Source organism: Vanellus vanellus (genome assembly GCF_965231255.1).
Source record: "Vanellus vanellus genome assembly, chromosome: 3".
Taxonomy (NCBI): Eukaryota; Metazoa; Chordata; class Aves; order Charadriiformes; family Charadriidae; genus Vanellus; species Vanellus vanellus.
In genome coordinates, this window is record NC_138907.1 from 83,756,489 (window position 1) to 83,771,535 (window position 15,047).

A 15,047-nucleotide genomic window follows, 5' to 3' on the forward strand; every position below is an offset into this window, starting at 1 on the left:
AGTACCATTTACTCTGATATCCTTTATTTATCTGGAGATAAATCCAGATTTACAGGATGGGTGGAATAAAGGAACTGAAATAGTTTGAATGTTTCTATACAACGATTCATGAAAATGGTTGCTTTTTCTTTTCATAAGGAGAAATATCTGATATCTATAACACATTGATATCTATAAGAAAACTCTGCATTACAAATTTTAAAATGTTTGCTAAATCTTGGTGCAACTACATTTCTTTTTCAACTTCTAAAATTTTTCAACAGACTTGAAGCAGCTCAAGCCAGAAACATTGCACTGAAATACAGACAATATAGAAACGGAATACAGTTTTCTTTGACTAGTAAATAAGCAGTTAAAGTACAAGAGACCCTTACATTGCACAGAAAACATACTGGAAAAATACAAGGATGTTCTGAAAATAAGTATTTAAAAAAATTATATACATACAAGTCATTACACTTTTAAGTTCACATTTTATGAAACATGACTCTTAAGTGAAAAGAGTTCAAGCATGTCCTTGTCAGATCCTAGTTCAAATATTGTTGGCTAGACAACAGCAACAGCAAATTCTTTACAGGGAAAGATAGGACAAGGCAGTGAAAGAATCTACACTAAATACAGCGTTCGGGCCTCTCTCTACCTTTCACATTCCTCTACAAAGCTTTTGAAGGTCAACAAGGAACTACAGGCTTAAGAGACTCTCGCTATTCTAAGACACGGCTAATGGACTGTCTGTTCCATCTTATAATGCTAGGGTCTGTTGAGTTACATACAACTCTGAAGGTTTTCCAGGAGAGAAAGAGGGGCAAAAGCCCCTGTTCTCATTCTAAAGGTGCTAGGTGTCACTCTAAGTTGTTGCACTTCCATCTCAGAAGCCTAAGTCTAATCACAGACAGGTGAATACTAAAACAGAATTGAGCCTTTCAATCTGCTAAACAATTACTGTCCTTATCAATTACTATGCAGTTTTCAAAAACTGTCCGTATCCTCTTTTTATAGGAGAACCAAGTATCAGAAAGATTTGTTTTTACAGAGGTCTTTCTAAAAAGGTTCACAATCACTTGCTTCCTGTTTGTCTTAGTCTTCTGTTTCGTGATTTCCATTTAAGAGAGAACGTGTTTTGAGAAGTCAATCTGAACATTAGGTAACGGTTAATCATGCTTCATGTAAAAAAAAAAAAATTTCAGATGATTTGTAACATATAAATTGAAACTGGATATTAAAATTGCAATGATACTAATAAAAAGTAAGATACAAGGCATATCACAGTCCTCTAATGACGTGCTGCATATTGGAGAAAGAACACCTTTCATGTATTTTTCCTTTGCATTAATTTAGCATATTTGTTGCAGAATCCCTTACACATTTCTTTATATTTCATTATGATGTTTGCAAACATAATAATTAGAAAATCAGTTTCATGCCCCTCAGTTTTCCAGACCACAGGTGATATTCTTAATTTTCAGCTTCTGAGATAGATGTTTCGCAATTACATTGTTTTTGCTTTACTATGTTTCCATTTTATTATTTTCAGAAACCATTGTATTTGGTAGAATTCCAGAACTGTAAGATTGTGCCTCATCTGAATTAGAAATGTTTACCTTTAAGGTGCTGTGTTAATTCTGTCCCTCTTGATCTTATTTGTAAATCAAGTTTCATGTTCTTCTAGAGAAGGCATTTAACACTCCCTTAAAATCAACACCCAGATCCATACATGAGCAATGAGGGCATATTCAGAGATTATGAACATCCTATAGTTCTTGTGAAAAAAAAAAAAAAGCAGGATTTGCAGGTCATAAGCATCCCTAGTAACCATACAGGTGTCCAACACAAGGCTTTTCAGCCTGTACACGTTGGTCAGTGTTATCCTTTAATCTAATAATACTCTAGCTTGCAAGACAGTGGCAGAGAGAATCAGATACCAAATAAGTCTGGCAACATTTTACTCATTCCCCATTAGAATTTGATGAAGTGAAAGAACTTCTGACCAATTTCTTCCTTTGGATCCCCAGGCCCTGCATAGTCGAGCCTTTTACCTCTGCCACTAGCAGGAATCAAACCAGTCTTGTGATGAGTGATACCCAGCTGAGCCGGTTCCTTCTGTTTCATAAGAATAGGGGGTAAAAAGAAACCCAGCCTTCTTCTGTACCTTAGCCTGTGCTTTTGCTGGTTTGATATTTGTTCCTTTTTGTGTGCTGTGCAAAGAAATATTCATAAACAGCCTTGCATCCTATACTTTACTAAATCAAGAATGATACTGAGATGGAAAGTCAGAGAACATGAACAAAACTGAATAAGCACAGACTGCTTTGAACTGCGTTTCATCATCAGAAAAAAAAAAAAAAGAAAGAGGAAGGACAAGGAAGCCATCAGTAGAGAGGAAATGCTAAAAAGTCTATATATTATTTTGAATTGCCTCAATAATGTGTCATAATTGCAGAGACAACCTTGAAGAATGAATACAGGAGAATCATAAAGATAACCATGAATGAAAACCAGGAAGACCAATCAAAAAGCCAAGGAAAGTTCCTTTTATTTCTCCATTAGCTATAGCCCGGGTAGGGTATTTGAACAAGCATAACACCACAAGAAATTTACAAAGGGCAGAACAAAACCAGTATCTTTAGCAGCAGCTTTGCGCTTATCTCAAATTCCTCTGAAACAATTCAACAATAGGTGGGTTTCAATTTCAGGCCATCCAACCTGGCAGTGCATTATACTGCAGTAAGTCTCAAGACTCACTGCACCAATGTGTACATATACGCATCTTCCTCAGAAGAGCCAGACCACCTCAGTTCAAGGCAATAATGCTGCCATGAGCAGTATTTATCACTACGACTTAGTCAGTCTCTAATATACGACTTAATTGAGCCACGGAGCATTGTGTTGTGGCAATTAGAGAAAGCCTTGGATGGTGTTACAAGACAGGAAATGAAGGCCAAGTGACTACCAGCTCTTGAATGATACAACTGAAAAAATAGTGTACTTTCAGAAACACACTGCTGTAGAGTCTTTTATTGCTATTATGAAATAGATTATTTTGGTCTGAGAAAGAGATAGACTGGTGGAACCATACTCTGCCATCCTTGAGACAGAAACAGGAACAGCCACCATAAAAAACCAAACAAGATCAAGGGGATCATGTATCCTCCCCCCACCAGGCTGAAGGCAGTAGCTTAAAGAAAAGGAGCGAATGGAGGCAAGTCCACGCTTGGGGCCATAGGCAAATCCCCTCGTTGCCCACCCCACCTTTCCAGCTGCCTCTGTACAACAGGTACGAGGCTCTGGATGTGGAAGGCCAGTCAATGGATGATGATGTGGATGATAGTTCATCTTCACCAGAGGTGTTGCCAAGGTCAGAAAGGCCTAGCCCCCGTATTACAACCACCTTCACAAGGAAGAAAAGACAGGTTATAGTCATAGGCAGCTCCCTTCTGAGGGGAACAGAGGGTTGTATATGCTGGAAAGACCCTCCTCTTAAGGAAGTCTGCTGCCTCCCTGAAGCCCAGGTTAAGAACATCACTAGGAAACTTCCTAGCCCAGTAAGGCCCTCAGACTATGAGCCACTGCTGCTCTTCCATGTGGGTGGTGATGAAGTCACAACACATAGTCCAAGGGTGATCAAAGGAGACTTCAGGACCTTGGGACGGTTGGTAAAGGAATCTGAAGCACAGGTTATTTTTAACTCTCTCCTTCCAGTTGCGAGCAGAGACATTGGAAAAAACAGTTGAGCCCAGTCTATTAATACATGGCTCCATGGCTGGTGTCACCAATACAATTTTGGTTTTTTCAATGATGGGAATGGCCTACATGTCACCAGGCTTGCTGGCATCAGATGGGATTCACCTTTCTCAAAGGGAGAAGAGGGTCTGCTCACAAGCTAGTGGGGCTCATTGGCAGAGCTTTAAACTAGAGCTGAACGGGGAAGGGGATAATATCAGGCTTGTCCATGACAAGCTGTGGGATGACAGACAATGGTTAGGGGGACAGGGTCCTAGCGAGGGCCCTCAGTCTGTTGTTCTGAGACATACTGGCTACACTGCAGCACACTTGAAGTCTTACGGAGATGAGCCAGGGACTCCTGAGATCACAGGAACCAACAGGGAAACACCAGTGAAATACCTCAAAGGAATTAAGGGTTGTTCCTCTAAGAAGGTGACATGGCTGACAGCCCAGCTGAAGTTCCTCTGCATCAGTGCACATAGCATGGGCAACAAACAGGACGAGCTGGAAGCCATTGTGCAGCAGGAAAACTACGATATAGTTGCCATCATGGAAACATGGTGGGATGACTCACATAACTGAAGTGCTGCAATGAATGGCTATAAAGTCTTCAGACAGGATAGGCAAGGAAGGAGAGGTGGTGGGGTAGCCCTGTATGTTAAGGAGTGTTTTGATTGTCTAGAGCTTAATGATGGTGAAGACAGGGTTGAGTGTTTATGGTAAGAATCAGGGGGAAGGCCAACAAGGCAGATAGCATGGTGGGAGTCTGTTACAGACCACCCAACCAGGATGAAGAGGCAGATGAAATATTCTATAAACAGCTGGGAGAAGTCTCACAATTGCTAGCACTTGTTCTCATAGGGGACTTCAACTTTCTAGACGTCTGTTGGAAATACAACACAGTGTAGAGGAAAAAGTCTAGCAGGTTCCTGGAGTGTGTGGAAGATAACTTCCTGACACAGCTGGTGAGTGAGTGAATTAGGGAAGGCACCCCACTAGACCTGTTGTTTGTGAACAGGGAAGGACTTGTGGGTGATGTGATGGTTGGATGCTGCCTTGGGCATAGCAAGAACACAATGATAGAGTTTTTGATTCTTGGAGAAGTAAGGGGGGTGGGGGGGGCGGGGTGGCAGAACTGCCACCTTGGGCTTCTGGAGGGCAGACTTTGACCTGTTTAGGAGCCTGGTTGACAGAGTCCCTTGGAAGGCAGTTCTGAAAGGCAAAGGAGTCCAGGGAGGCTGGACATTCTTCAAGAGGAAATCTTAAAGGTGCAGGAGCAGGCTGTCCCCATGTGCCAAAGGATGAGCCGTTGGGGAAGACAAATGTCCTGGCAGAACAGAGAGCTTTGGCTGTAACTCAAGGTAAAAAAAGAGAGTTTATGACCTTTGGAAGATGGGGCAGGCAACTCAGGAGGACTACAAGGAGGTTGTGAGGTTATGCAGGGAGAAAATTAGAAGGTCCAAAGCCTAACTAGAACTTAATCTGGCTACCGCCATAAAAGACAATGAAAATTATTTCTATAAATACATGAACAACAAAGGGATGACTAAGGACAATCTCCACCCTTTATTGGATGTGGGGAGAGACATAGTGACAAAGGATGAGGAAAAGGCTGAAGTACTTAATGCCTTCTTTGTCTCAGTCTTTCATAATAAGACCAGTTGTTCTCCAGGTACCCAGCCCCCTGAGTTGGAAGACAGAGATTGGGAGCAGAATGAAGCCCTCATAATCCAGAGGGAAATGATTAGCGACCTTTTACATCACTTAGACATACTCAAGTCTATGGGACCGCATGGGAGCCACCCAAGGGTACTGAGAGAGCTGGTGCAAGTGTTCATCACCAAGCCACTTTCCGTCATTTACCATCAGTCCTGGCTAATGAGGGAGGTCCCAGTGGACTGGAGGTTAGCAAACGTGATGCCCATGCACGAGAAGGGCTGGAAGGAGGATCTGGGGAACTACAGGCCTGTCAGTCTGACCTCAGTGCTGGGGAAGGTTATGGAATAGATCATCCTGAGTGCCATCATGCAGCATGTACAGGACAAGCAGGTGATCAGGCCCAGTCAGCATGGGTTCATGAAAGGCAGGTGCTGCTTGACAAATCCGATCTCCTTCTATGACAAGGTGACCCACTTAGCGGATGAGGGAAAGGTTGTGGATGTCATCTACCTAGGCTTTAGTAAAGCCTTTGACACCGTTTCCCATAGCATTCTCCTGGAGAAACCAGCTGCTCATGGCTTGGACAGGTGTACTCTTTGCTGGGTAAAATCTGGCTGGATGGCTGGGCCCAAAGAGTTGTGATGAATGGGGTTAAATCCATTTGGTGGCCGCTCACAAGTGGTGTTCCCCAGGGCTCCGTATTGGGGCCAGTTCTCTTTAATATCAATGATCTGGCTGAGGGATTGAGTGCACCCTCAGTAAGTTTGCAGACGACATCAAGTTGGACAAGAATATTGATCTGCCTGAGGGTGGGATGGCTCTACAGAAGGGTCTGGACAGGCTGGATTGATGGTCTAAGGCCAATTGTATGGGGTTCAACAAGGTCAAGTGCCGGGTCCTGCACTTGGGTCACAACAACCCTATGCAGTGCTACAGGCTTGGGAAAGAGTGGCTGGAAAGCTGCCCGGCAGAAAAGGACCTGGGAGTGTTGGTTGACAGCCAGCTGAATGTGAGCCAGCAGTGTGCCCAGGTGGCCGAGAAGGCCAACAGCATCCTGGACTGTATCAGGAACAGTGTGGTGAGCAGGACTAGGGAAGTGATCATCCCCCTGTATTCAGTACTGGTGAGGTCACACCTCGATTACTGTGTTCAGTTCTGGGCCCCTCACTACAAGAAAGACATTGAGGTGCTGGTGCATCTCCAGAGAAAGGCAATGAAGCTGGTGAGGGGTCTAGAGAACAAGTCTTATGAGGAGTGGCTGAGGGAACTGGGGTTGTTTATTCTTGAGAAAAGGAGGCTGAGGGGAGACCTTATCGCGCTCCAAAACTACCTGAAAGGAGGTTGCAGCAAGGTGGGGGTCGGTCTCTCCTCCTAAGAAGCAAGTGATAGGAAGGATGAAACAGCCTCAAGTTGCGCCAGGGGAGGTTTAGATTGGATATTAGGAAAAATTTCTTCACCGAAAGCGTTGTGAAGCATTGGAACAGGCCACCCAGGGAAGTGGTTGAGTCGCCATCCGTGGAGGTATTTAAAAGAAGGGTAGACATGGTGCTTAGGGGCATGGTTTACTGGTGGACTTGGCAGTGCTAGGTTAACAGTTGGACTTGATGATCTTAAAGGTATTTTTCAACCTAAATGATTCTATGATTCTAATATATAAATAAAAACAAACAGGAATGTAGAAGAAGGTATTTACTGAGGATTACAGTCATGGGTAAAAAAATAAGTATTAATTAAAAGTTCCCCAAACCTCTCTGTTTTTTCAGCTGTGGGGTGAGTCTTCACACAGTTCTCAACTAACAGTGACAGTACCTTCCAGGCAGGTGATCAGTGGTAACTTGCCTGCCTTAGTCTACACGGTTTTCCCTTGTCCTCTCCTGACTTTGCTCACAGCACTAACTACAGTAATATAGGAGGGAAGTCCATCCCAAACAAAGACTGTAGAGCTGCACTAAGGACATCTGAGTTTGGGGGCACAGAGTTAGTAACTTGGAGCTATGTACAGAATGAAACAAAGTAGAGTCTTTGTGGTAAATGGAAAGAAATTTTGTGGGGAAAATGAGAGGTAGTGTTTTGGCATACTAGTTGGGATAGGGCTAACACACAGCTCCTCCACATGTGGGGCTTTGGCAAACTGAGTGCTCGAGGGTGTTCATACCATTTAAATGAAGTTGTAATGACCTTGTGTTACCTCTCTGTGGCCACAGAAGATATAGAAAGACATGCAGTTTGGTTGCATTTTTTTTTTTATTTTCTTTCTTAATAAAGGATAAATATTTAGAAGTTTAGAAAAACAGAAGGAAATGAGTTAATCAGAAGCAAAGAAAGAAGAATGATGGATGATAACTCACAGGATAATTCAGGTTGGAAGGGACCTCAGGAGGTCTCTAGTACAGCCTTCTGCTCACAGTAGGGTCAGCCCCAAGAACAGATGACATCGCTCAGGGCTGTGTCCTGACAGGACTTGAAAACTTCCACAGAGACTGTACACTCTCTCCCAGCAGCACAGAAGTCCATCTCTTAAGCAGTTCAGTTGTTTGATATTTTATCACCAAAGGAAATTTTGCCAGTGCCATACTCTGAAAAACACTGATTTCACACCCTAAGGTACTGCTTAAGTGACATTCAGATCTTCTAAAAGGTGTGTGAGGGTGTGTGTGCGTGTATGTATTTATGTGTGCAGGGGTTGGGTTCTTTCGGCAAAGGAGAATTTAAACAGAAAATTTCTGAACCACTCAAATATTGTAGTGCTGGGCTAGAAAGCCATTATCTTTCAAATTTTGTATTAAATGAAATAGTCTTCATATCACTGAATTAAGGTAGATACATAAAGAACAGCATCTAAAAATCAAATCACATCAAGCTAAAGGCTAGACAGGGAAGTTCCTGCGAATGGTAGGGCCACACAAAATTACATCAACAGCTTTGTTTTCTCCTGTCCTGTTTTTTATGCAGCTCTAGTGGAACCTTTCAGCAATTTAATGCAACTCCTTAGAAACTCCACATTTATTTTATTAGGACCAAGTTCAGTCTGCGGCAAATTTTGGGGAAATAAATATTACGTTTCTTTTGCGTCATATTAGAAATCCAAAGGAGACATATGAACCTAAGCAGAAGAGGATATCTAATTTATTTCAGGAAATTATCAAATAGTTAAGTGTCAGAATAAAGATTCTGATTTTCAGTTTTTAGAATCATATTACGTGATTTTTCTATTTCTACAAGCAGAACAAGAGTGATCGCCACTTCTCAGCATCTGCTAAAGAAATATTAATGAGGAGAGACATTGGTAGGAAGAACCTACAAATGCAAAACTTACTAGTCTTTTGAAGAAAGATACAGAGTGCAAACAGCAGTTCTTGAGTCTCTTGTTTGAACACGAGTCTCTAAACAGAAAAGCAAAAAATGCCACTATACAATGTTAGTCAGCAGATGCTGCTTAACGTACTTCTTTGTCTTCTGCTAAAAAAATTAGTCCGTAGTGCCTTAGTGTATGTAACAGTCAGGTCACCACTCATGAACAGAGAAGACTGACGTGAATAAGGAGCCTCTTAAGGACCTCTTGGTGACCTCTTAAGGATCAGTTGAGTTTGTTTTAATAACAATGATCGTGAACTTGTGTCATTTGAACCTAAGAAATGGAAGAGAGAAACTTAAAAGATACTCAATTCAAATATGTGCCGCTGCGAAAAGGAAACAGTGCTTTAAAATGGTTAGGGACCAGACAAGGAATTTTTAATTTTCACTGTAAAAAGCCAATGAAAGTTACTAACTCATTGCAAGAAGTTGTGATCCTTCCCTGAAACTTTGAAAAATCCAACACATTCCTACTTCAAAGCAGTTAAAAGACAGAAGACAGACAGATTTTTCTTTTCCAGATGCCAAACAGAAGTCCACTAAGATCCTCATTTCCATCAGGCGGAAAAATATCTGACCTTCTCCCTTCTGTTCAGAAACTTTGTTTTGTTTCCAGTTCAGGTTCTGAACTGAGGTTTACAGCAGCTTCTTGAATGGAATCAGGGATTTTAATGGACTTCTGTGTCTGGAAAGGATCAGACTGTTTGCTTTCTATTCTGTAAACACTTTGAACAACATTAAAGTTTGTTTTAGATCAGGCTAATTTTTCTGGTTTGAAATGTTTAGACATTTCTTTCTGCAGTCTTGTATGAAAAGGTAATTTTAGCACACCGTTCTGTGTCCCGGGCCGCTTTAAAGGCTGAAAGGAATGATAATGAGACCCAGAGGAGTAATTATGGGCATGCTAAGAAGAAAATGCCAACATCCAGGAACGTGTTAGAGGAGAGAAAGAAGGGTCTGGAAAGAGAGAACTGTCAGATTTACCAAAAAGAATTAGGATGAAAAGTTAATCTCCTCTCTTGATGAGCTGGTGAGGTAATCAACCTACGCAATCCCACCAAAGACGACATGAGATGTACTTTCAATTTGGGCTGCTGGAGGAAAAGCAAAAGGCATGGACTTCTTTGGATGGGGGAGAAAGAGAAGTATGTGGTTTGGAGTGGGAGAGTTTCTGGAGTTCCAAACACACATTGGAACTTTGGGGTGCTTTTTCAAAGTGAACCTGAACTCAAAACACACAAAGTTCTTACCCAACCTTAGGCAAAAATGTTGTGAAAAGTCCGTGCCCTCTTAACACTTGTCAGAAGATGGAAGAAAAATCCTTCAGAAATATTGTAAATTTTTACTCAAAATGATTTAGATAACACAGATTTTCATTATTTTTTTGACACTTGTCAAATATCTTATTAATCTCCAATAAATACTTTGTATGCAGCGTGCTGAAGCATTTTGTTGCTTCTTCGAAGTTTTAAAAATACATTCTAATTTGTTATGTACTTTGGATCACAGGAAGTTTTGAATTGTGTTCAGTGCTAATGTTTAATTCAAGATTCACACTCACATTCTCAAATATTCAACTTCTCCATAAAGTTATGCAGGTTGTGTCTGCATTAATGTTTTGGTTTGACCACGAATCTAGTTTTGAAATAAAACTCCTGTATATCTCCAGTAATTCAAGTTTGCTTTGCTTCACAGAGTCATTTTGATGAATGAGCTGTATTCCTTCTGGAGAACTCTGGTGTGCATGAAGTGTTATCCAGGCACTAACAGAAACGCCAGTGGGTGCTTCTCTGAACAACATTAAACTATGTGCATGGTTGGGATGTTCAATCCAGGGGACAACATTAAATCTTGTGTGAAGTGGAACTCCTGAAATGTGTGTAACAAGTGTGAGGACCTCATAATCACTTGTTTTGGCTTACTGATCTGCTCCTGTTGTGTTAAATTACTTGCTAATGAAGACATAGCCACTGACCACTACAGGAAGATATCAGGTCTGTTCAGATTAAAGTTTGGGAGAGATTAGCAAGGAATGTAACCTGTGAACAGATACAAAGTGCTGGAGTGTTTGTTCTTGTCTTTTATAATATCAAACACTATTGTAGAACTTTATATAAATAAAACAGATTATTTGTTTTGTACTTGGTTTAATATGAAAAATGCTTAGTGTCCTGGTACAGGGATCTTATTTGAAACTGCAATGGGAAGACTCATCATTCCACAAATACTTTTGACATATCTGAAGGTTTCTCCTTCTACATTAAGATAAGCTCATGTCTGGAGCTTTTGATGAAAACCGAGAGGAATGCACCTAATAACCTCATGGTTGGGGAAAGAAGATAATTTTCTCATGTGATTGATCTGAAGCAGAGACTTGAAACTGGTTTATCATTTCCCAGTGTTAAACCAGGGCCAATCCAAGGCTGTCTCAGTCCTTGTCTATACTGCAGCATGCGGAAGCACCTCCCTCTACCCACATCTGTCTGTCTTTGCCTGAACTATTCCTTAACTCCATGTCACTGTAAAATCCAGAGCAACACCAGGTTTCCACAGAAAGAAAACACAGTTGCTTATCCCAGAAAGGAGACGTGAAATACATATTTGTCTGAAAGATCAAGGACATGAGCTTCCTGGCATGTCTCAAAAAGTGACAACACAGTCAGATCATTTTCTCTTGTGATTGCTCTGAAGCTTGATGTCCAGTGTCTCAGTCTTCTCCAGGTGTTCATCTTCCAAGTTAGATACTGGCTTTTGCTTCTTTTTGCTTGTGGCAGTTAACGCAAAGTTGCTTTTGGGATCTCATGTTCTCAAATTTGGCTATATTGTCAATCCTTGTTATTCATCCTGTGGGCTAACAAGGCCTGAAAAGCACCTCCACAGTTTCTCACTTCTCATTTCAGAAAGAGCCATCAATGGTGAATTTCTACACTCTTTTCTGAAGGTTGAGTGATAAATGCCTCTTGTCAGTGTATCGGTAGCTGTTATCTAAACAACGACACAAAGAGAAAACACTTTAGTAAGGGTGAGCAACTTTCAGTTCTTTCCACTCTGCAAGATCACGAAAGCAAAGTGAACCTTTTCCCTCTGCAGTTTTATATTGAAGTAAAACTTGTAGGGAGATACTTTTGAGAATCACTGCAGGTGGGCATGGAGGCAGCATGAACTTGAGCACTTTAATAACTTTAATACTTGGTCAACCCGTTTGAAAGTTTGGAGCCCCAACCCTGAATGGTCCTATTGTTATGTCTCAAAATATTCAACGTTCTTGTGAACCCTTACCCTGAAGAGAGCCGAGACAGACTGTATATTCATTTTGAAGTCATTCAATAGGATTTGCAGGGTGAGTGATCCCCTCTGTTCAGAGACCTCGAATGGCAAGAGCAAATTCACCAAAGAAGCTAAAAATCCAGAATAACAAAGGGTAGCTCCATATTAACAATGAGGGGGAAATCGGGAGCATGAAGTAGCAATGTCTCAAGTAGTCCCAGGGTTAGTTTGAAGAACTTGAGGCCAAAGGCTACGTTTAATTTATTTTTTTGATGAAATTTCTTGTTATTATTCAAGAGTCACTATAAACCCCCATAAAGCCAAGGCCTGGACTTCAATTTGGCATTCTCTACCTGTTTTCCTAGCTGTTTCCATCTTTCAGGCTCTTTTCTTCTGAGACAGCAGGGTTTTTGCCATTTTTGAGGGAATGACAGATCAGTGCTATGCCCTTAGCTCATGAACATACTGAAACTTCACAATGATCCTGCCACTGCTGCATTTTAAATTCCAAATATACCAAACAAGTGCAGTTGCTGCACTCATAACACCTTTGCTGCGAATCTACATAGATTTATCCATGTGTGTTTAAATCCAGGAGCACTTGAAACGTAAGGTCTCCCATGTAAGCAATTTTCCCTTCTGTTTGCAAACTTCAGTTCCTTCTGTGAGTATACTTTGCCCAGTATTTCTCAGCTTCTTCATATTCCCAGTTAACTTTGAAACAAAAACAACCTTGTCATCCATCCAGAAATTCAAACACATTCTTAACCTCAACATCTCCTCATACACTTCAGTAGAATATATTGCTTTACTTTCAAGAACCCTGATTGATATGGTTATTAGGTTCATGTAACTGTGCAAGAAAAACATTATAGACTCAGGAAGAGAGATTCAATTGTCATCAGCAGTTCCATTTTTCTGGGCAAGCAGAAATTTTGAGATCAAATGTTGCATCTCTTTTCTTTGTCTCACAACAGAAAGTATGACTTGGTAGACCTTTCATTCTTCAGAAGTGAGTCGGTGCCTGAAACAAGAAGCAGCCATTGAATCTGAACTCCTACAAGAGGCTACTGCACACTGGAGCACTTGGTGCTCCACAGATTTCTAAAGCCAGAGGGGGTGACTGTGATTACCTGATTTGATGGTCTCCACAATACAAGTCGCAGGACTTGTTTTAATTCCTTCCCTGAGGTTCGCTAAGAGCTGTAACACTCTGGGGCTCAGGTTGCTTGGTTTTTGTAAACAAGCAAATGAACAAAACTCAAATACTAAAGCACTCTGCAGAAAACATGTTTGTTTTTTTTTTTTAAATGAAGAATTTAATTTTTCAGTTTTAACAGGGAAGGCTCGATTCCACATTCAACCCCCAGTGCCTATCTCAATGTGAGAAAGAGAAACACACCCTGATCTTTTTGTTGCACTTTTAGAAGATGGAGGATAGCGTCTCTGGGATTCTGGACACTGAGACATCCATGGAACTCCAGGAGAAGTACGTTGCCAAAATTTCAGGAGGCTTGATCAATATTTGGGACAGTTGACAACTGTGCCAAAAGGATGAAAAATATATTAAAATAATGGTGTAAATGAGATGGAAAAAAAAGGGGAAGAGAGGAGGGGAGGAAATTCGGGGATTCTTATATTGTAAAATAAGGGAATTTTTTTCCCCCTTATTTATTCAGATGTTTTGGAATAATTTGTTGATTGATTAATCAATCAACAGTCATCAGTGCACCTATGTGTTGTAATCAGCAACTGATAGACATATATGAAGCAAATTTTGAAAGCTATAAATAAGTCAAAACTTGGAGACTGAGGTCAAGCCTTGCCACAATTTCTGAAAGGTGAGCCCTGGACGTTATTTCTAATATACCAGGCCATCTATTTGTGAAAGAGCGACTGTGAGAGATTTTTCTCAGAATGGAATAAATCTAATATTTTGCTGAAAAATTACAATTTTCCCTAGTAACAGGTACAAAATTCAATATGTAAATGACCAAACAGTGATTTTTATTAGTTTCAACATCTATACACCAACAGAAAATGCTAATGACAAATTATAATTTAGGGTTGCGCTTTTAATGCAGTAGCCAAATGAGACACTGGCTTTCTTTTACTGTTCTTAAAGAGGAATTCAAAAGCCTGCAGAATTAGCTATAAGCTGTAACTGCAAGGCAGGAAATCAACCAATGAACAGAAGATATTATTTTGGTGAATCTATTCATTGAAGCTATGTTGTTTTAACTGGTCCTAGCTTGGAAGCGCTAACCTAGGATGAAATCATTAGCCTTAACATAGATACTGGTAACTCTAGGCTATGTATTTAGTGGATGCAAATAAAGATGCACGTAAGTAGCCAATTATCTGAGGAAATGAACCATTAATGGATGAATGTAATTGGAATACATTCTTTTATCAAGAGAGACATTCACTTAAAGTGGTACTGTATTTGCTTTACACATGACTTGTTGCATATCTAATGCAACATATTATCACATATTCCAAAACAGCGACATCCCAGAAGGAGTCAAACTTGAGAAAAAAGCCAGACAGAAATAGAGACAAGCTTGACAAGAACCCCCCTCTTTCCTTCTCAGCCCACAAATATTTTGATGCATCATTTACGTGCGCTCTGTTCCAGACAAAAAGCCAGAGGTAAGACAACACTGCACCTGTGACATATTGTTTGCTAATCTTCCTTTACAGAAACGGTTAGTTCGTATCATGGGTTTTAGCAGTGCCATGATACATTTTCTGCATACAATGATTTGATAATGAGAAGCATTTCTCAGAGATTTTTCCAACTATATGTCATTTCCTATAACAAAAAGTACAAAGAAATGTATCGTCATTGAAAGGGCAAGTATTCCCCATGAAAAAATCCAAACCATTTCTCATCTTTTCTCCCTTTTTATGCCAGGGTTATTTTGAGGGGAGAAGAAGAAGAATAAAAGTATTTCTGTGAGCATGATGGTAACCTTTGTCTGTTTTTTTGGTACTCGAAAAATGCTCGAAATAGATTCTATTTAACACTGTGAGTGAAACGT